Here is a 6,380-nt window from a genome sequence, read left to right as displayed (position 1 = left end):
GTTAGATACATACGCTGCTACACACTGTTACTGATTACATACATTTAAAATATTATTAAAATTAATATTTAAAAAAAAAAATTATATTGTCTCTGATTACATGAAAAGCAAATACATTCTAACTGAATGGACATTCTGTGGCTCTATTCAATGATCTTTGTCCCCGACCCAGAGTAAGAGAGAGCATGTCCTATTGTAATTTTTTGATGATTGATTATTCAATTAAACCGTAAAATAGGGAAAAATTATTTTCCCACTCAATAAAAAACTTACTTACTTATAATGAGATGAAAATAGGCTACAGCAGTAGCTAATAGCGTACTGTCAAAACAATATCTCAATGAGTTTAAAAAATAATTTAATGCGTTTGGGAATATTACAGGACTGTCACTCAAACACTATATTTCCTGGAACTCTGTGGTTTTAATGTTTGAAAATACTTGAAGTGTTTGTTTGGGGTGGTGAGAGGGGAGGAGCACTTATATCCCTATAAATTATGTTGTGTCCTTCCAAACAGCCTTTTTGATTTGTGTTAACACCAGTGACAACACCTGCTGTCTCTTAATTACAAATAAGTCAGGTACAAAAGTTAAACACTTCTGCAAAATGTCTGCTGAATTTGAACTCTGTCCTGGAAGAAAAATCGGGGGCTCCAACCCCTGTTTCATCATCGCTGAGATCGGACAGAACCATCAAGGAGACATAGAGATCGCCAAGAAAATGATCCGAATGGCCAAGGTAGGCCTGGTACTTGCATTTTCAGTTGGTAAATCTGATTGTGTTAAAGGATTTTTTTTATTTATAAATTTTTTTTTTTTAACATATTTTTCAAATCACAGTTGCTTTGGAAGGAAAGAAACACACACTTTTATAAGGTGCAAACTTATGGTCAGATAAATTGCGTGCGCGCGTGCGCAATGAGCTTCTCTAAATAGTATTTTAAAGGTAAGCGTAAACCGTCAAATTAATGACTGCCTCCCTCCGTCCGTCCCTCCCTGTTGTCATGTAGGACTGTGGCGCTGATTGTGCAAAGTTTCAGAAGAGTGAGATCGAGCATAGATTCACGAGACAAGCTCTGGAGCGCCGCTATACGTCTCCTCACGCCTGGGGAGAAACATACGGAGATCACAAGCGCCATCTTGAGTTCAGTCACCAGCAGTACAGAGAACTTCAGCAGTACGCCAATGATCTCGGCATCTTCTTTACAGCGTCAGGGATGGACGAGGTAAGTAAGGAATAATTGAATATTGCCCGTTGAATTGTTGAAAAATAATGCACACCTAACCCTAGTATTCAACTGGTCATATGATGCTAACATGGCTGCCCCCATGAGGCACCGCTGCCCCATGTACTATAAAAGAGCTCTCATAAGGTTACTGATATGATTGAACTCTTTTCATCATCCCACCCCCTTGAGTGGTCATGATTTAATACATATGTTTGAAAATTACTATTCTTTTCTTTAGAAGTAAAATTTTTAAATGTACCCCTAGTAGGGGGTACATTTGAGAACATTTTAATATTTTTATGTTAAATTGGATTCACAGATATACAAAAAAAGATTTAAAGCTGTATAACATCCAGAAAGTCCTAAGATGAATGGTCAAAACTGGTTCTTCCCATTTGGGTCGAAATTGACCTGTTAAGACAATGGAAGGAACAATTAGATTTGAATTGACAAAAGTTCTCAATTTTCTCATTTACTCACTCTCATGTCATACCAGATGCATATGACTTTCTTTCTTCTGCCGAACACAAATGACGATTTTTAGAAGATTATCTCAGCACTGAAGGTCCATTCAATGCAAGTGAATGGTGGCCAGATCATTCAAGTTCCAGAAATCACATAAAGGAAACATAAATGTAATCCATATGACTCTAGTGGTTATGTCTATGTATTCAGAGGTGAAATGGAAGGTATGGGTGAGAAACAGATCAATATTAAAGTCATTTTTCCTTACTAAAAATCTCCACTTTCACTTTCTAAAAGTAAAAGCAAAAGTTGAGATTTATATAAACAATTATTACAATATTTATCTTTTTACCCAAAGTAATTGGATCACATCAGAAGACATATTAAACAATGAGGTTTTTGAAAGGTCTTGTCACCATTCACATGCATTGAAAGGAACCACAGAGCTGAATATTCTTGTAAAAATCTTTGTGTTCAGCAGAAGAAAGAATGTCATACATTGGGATGACATGAGGGTGAGTAGTTTTTTTGTGGGTTTTTGATTTTTTTTTTTTTTTTTGTGAACTATCCCTTTAAATGCATTTGTATCCCTTCCTCTCTCTGCTCTTCCTCTGTTAGATGGCTGTAGAATTTCTCCATGAAATAAATGTGCCATTTTTCAAAGTTGCCTCAGCTGACACTAACAATATCCCTTACCTGGAGAAAACCGCCAAAAAAGGTAAATAAAATTCAAAATAAAAACCTGACCTGACTACATCAACTGTACCTGTTTAACCTGTAAAATATGTAATTTATTCTTTCAAATGATTTCCTGAAAGCAGCATTTATCTTTGTATATTTTTTGAGGCTGGTACTGTCGGTTTCCCAACACTCTTGTAACACACTTATTTTGTGTCAGGATCCCGTTACATGTGTTCTTGTTTTGGTCTTACGTTTCTCTCCTTCATGTGCTCTGTCTAGTGTCTTGACCTCACGCACTTGTTTGCCTTGTTATTTGTTCATTTGCTTCACCTGCTCTCCTAATTTCCAACCCTGATTTTTCCCTCATTAAATTATTTTTGTCTCTTGTCGTGCTGGATTATTTATCTATTTTCTCGTCGGTCTGGTTTATGTCTATGTGTATGTGTGTGTGTTTGTGATATATATATATATATATATAAGAAGCTTTCCGAAATTGCTTCGGAAAATGATTCACAGTTTCGAAGTGCACGCTGAGGACATCTGCTGGTCACAGGTGTGTAAATGCAATGAGAAAATTTGAGTCAAAGTAGATACAATAACACAATGCATTGGAAATTAATTTCTGCCTTGCATTTGTCATATATTTTTCATGCTTGTCTACAACATCATGGAATAAGCAGGTCTGAATATCTGTAGAATATGTAGACCTTCATATATAAATTGGCCTTTTATGATTACTCTTTTATAATCATTTTAAATGTCAAACTATTTATTTTTTTATAATAAAACAACACTTTGTTGTATAAAAAAATTTGACAAATTGGTATGCTTTGACAGATTGTGCAAATAAACATTTGAAAACGAAACATTGTGGTAATAAATTACACCAGAGATTATTTAGCAGAGACAGGCCACTTCTACACAAATAAATGGGAGAAATTAGAACGCCCAACCGAGGAACTCTTGCGACCAATGGTCAACAGATGTAGAAAGGTACATCTTACAGTTCAAAGAGCCAATCAACTTTTAGATACAGATATCACCTGTCAATCAATAATTTTGAGATTTTGGTCTTTCTCCATTCAAGTAGATCGGAGCTGCACTGGCATGACTGGAAATAGCCTCCCGAGAGCGTTCCAAAGATGGAACAGTGGACTGACTTGCTATGACTTTGGCATTTCTGAAAATTTGACTAAATGCGAAACATAATCATTTTCAATTAACTGTAAATGCACATTATCTTGAGGGAGCCAGCCTTTTTACTCATGGTGCAGGCAGCTCTTTGCTTTGGGGAGAGTTGTATTTGCTGTATAATAAAGCAACTGTAGGCCTACGTTATATTTTTAAATATATTTCAGAATAAATGCAAAAGCTCACATAATGAGGGCTCAAATGCTATTCCATTTCACCGACAGCCTCCATATACCTGGGAGCGCACTCCACTCAAAACAGTTCTGGTGGATTGTGAGGACCCACTTTAACAACGATCTGTGCACTTTCGCCTAACCAGGGCTACGTATGAAGAATTGTGTACCATGGTCGGGCCTTTCGTTGAGCCAGTGTTAGATAATTTTGTCATTCAATGTATTTAATTTATTTTCTTGATCTGCAATCCCCGTCTCGATGCAGCTCAGCTGAGGGAAGAAAGAAATGACACAGACACCCAATGCTATCAAATCCTTCTTCAACATTTATTGTTCAACACTTTGTTATATGGTCCAGAAAAACCACATTCCACTGGACCCCCACCAATGAAATAGTTCTTTACCTTATATGGGGTGACATACATGTTTGTACTACGTGTGAAACATGAGAGTACAGAGACAGGAAACACATTCCTATAGAACATCTTTTGAACAGGGAGCAGCTGCAGCTACCCCAATAAAAGAAGTTTAAAAGAGGCCTTCATTATAATAGATATAGTATGACGTAATGAAGCATCGTTTGCTGAAATCACATGACTTGGCCGGTTTGATACACACTCAGAAGCATTGGTTCGAAACTAAAAATGTGTAAATGTTTCGAAGCTTCATGAAGCATGTTTCAAAAGCTAGTTGGCAACCGTCTGTGCTTCTTTTATCTTGCATTTTGTCTTTGCATTTTCTCCTTAAAATAAAGCCTTTAAGAGATTTTGACTGTCTGCATTTGGGTTCTTTAGTTCAAAATCTGACAGGTATACAACATATTTTACAGGTCGTCCCATGGTGATATCCAGTGGTATGCAGTCTTTGGAGACCATGCGCTGTGCTTACCAAACAGTCTGGAAGCACAATCACAAATTCGTCTTCCTGCAGTGTACCAGTGCTTATCCTCTGCCAATCGAGCACGTCAACCTCAGAATGATCACTGTTAGTCCATGCTAGCTGTCTAATCACTGCTGATTATATCTCATGATGAAATCATGCTTAACTTCTCATTTGTGGAGAAAGAATGTGCTATGCTCCTGCATTATGTGTTATGAGGACATCATGAGGACATCATGAGTATTTAATGAGTAATTTGAATCCCTAAAACAAAATTGTGACTCTCTTTCCTTTTGCAAATGTAGGAGTTTCAGAAAGAGTTCCCAGACATTCCAATTGGTTACTCTGGACATGAGACGGGCATCCATGTGTCTGTAGCTGCTGTGGCACTGGGGGCAAAGGTCCTGGAGCGTCATGTGACTCTGGATAAGAGCTGGAAAGGCAGTGACCACGCGGCATCGCTAGAGCCGGTTGAGCTGGCAGAGCTGGTGAAAGCAATCAGGACAGTTGAGACAGCGATGGGCTCTCCAATTAAACACATGCTGCCCTGTGAAGCCTCCTGCCACAGCAAGGTTAGATATAAAGCTCGCTTTGAAAGAGTTTTGAATATTTATTCAACTTCTGTCAAGTTGTTTTTGTCCTAAAAATCAAGGAAGTTATAGAATGTAATTTAAAATTATTTTATATGGTTTATGATCTTTACAGCTGGGTAAATCGGTAGTGGCCCGGAAGCCATTGCAGAAAGGTGTGGCATTAACTCTTGACATGCTGACAGTAAAAGTGGCTGAACCGCATGGTGTGACACCAGAGAACATCTTCAAACTTGTTGGCAAAAAATCACAGTGGACCTGGAGGAAGACGCCACCATCACTGATGCCATGATAAAAGATTAAGTGTCTCCACAAATACATATCAGAACGGTTTTTGGGGCTAATAAGAATTCAATCCACATTATTTATCTAAATGGATTTAAGGTTTATTTACGGTGTATTAATGGAAACATATTTTTAAGTAGTGGATTTGTAAATTGTGGGTTCTGCTTGTTTTGTTTTCTTCTTCACTGGAAAAAAAAACTTTATTTACATAGGGTTTTATCTGTATGTATAAAGCCACTTTAGAGTAAAATTTTAGTCTTGTGTGTCAAAAATCTGAGAATGACGTAATTGTATTCCTAGATTTAAGATTAAGCATCATTCATAAAGGTTCATAAGTGATAAGATTTGTTCTCGGCTCCTAAACAGTTTAAGGGTGCTGGAGAGGTCTCCTAATCTAGTTAAGAGTAGCATGATGAATGTGTTCTACTGGAGACAACACACTCTGCAAAAAGAATGAATGTGTTGGACTTATGACAGTGGAAAGTGGGCAAATGTGTTTCCTAGTTAAGAAAAATGAAATCCATCAGTATATATATATATATATATATATATATATATATATATATATATATATATTCTTCCCATAAGGCCTGCACCCCTGAGTCTTCACTTTACTGTTGTACATGAAACTGGTGTTGAGCGGGTAGAATTCAATCAAGCTGTCAGCGGTGTCTATTTCTCAAACTAGAGACTCTGATGTACTTATCCTCTTGTTTAATTGTACAACTGGCCTTCCACATCTCTTTCTGTCCTTGTTAGAGACAGTTGTCCTTTGTCTTGGAAGACTGTAGTGTACGCCTTTGAATGGAGTCTTCAGTTTTTGGCAATTTCAAGCATTGTATAGCCTTCATTCCTCAAAACAATGATTGACTGATGAGTTTCTAGAGA

General features: G+C 37.2%; 1 pseudogene; it reads left to right on the top strand.

The window, feature by feature from the left end:
• The first annotated feature begins 606 nt into the window (after positions 1-606).
• On the top strand, positions 607-5,643 carry LOC127638132 (sialic acid synthase-like; annotated as a pseudogene).
• The last annotated feature ends 737 nt before the right edge of the window (positions 5,644-6,380 follow it).

Source organism: Xyrauchen texanus, chromosome 46 (genome assembly GCF_025860055.1).
Source record: "Xyrauchen texanus isolate HMW12.3.18 chromosome 46, RBS_HiC_50CHRs, whole genome shotgun sequence".
Classification (NCBI taxonomy): domain Eukaryota; kingdom Metazoa; phylum Chordata; class Actinopteri; order Cypriniformes; family Catostomidae; genus Xyrauchen; species Xyrauchen texanus.
The sequence above is the reverse complement of the archived record's forward strand: the minus strand, read 5'-3'. Positions and strand labels throughout refer to the sequence as shown.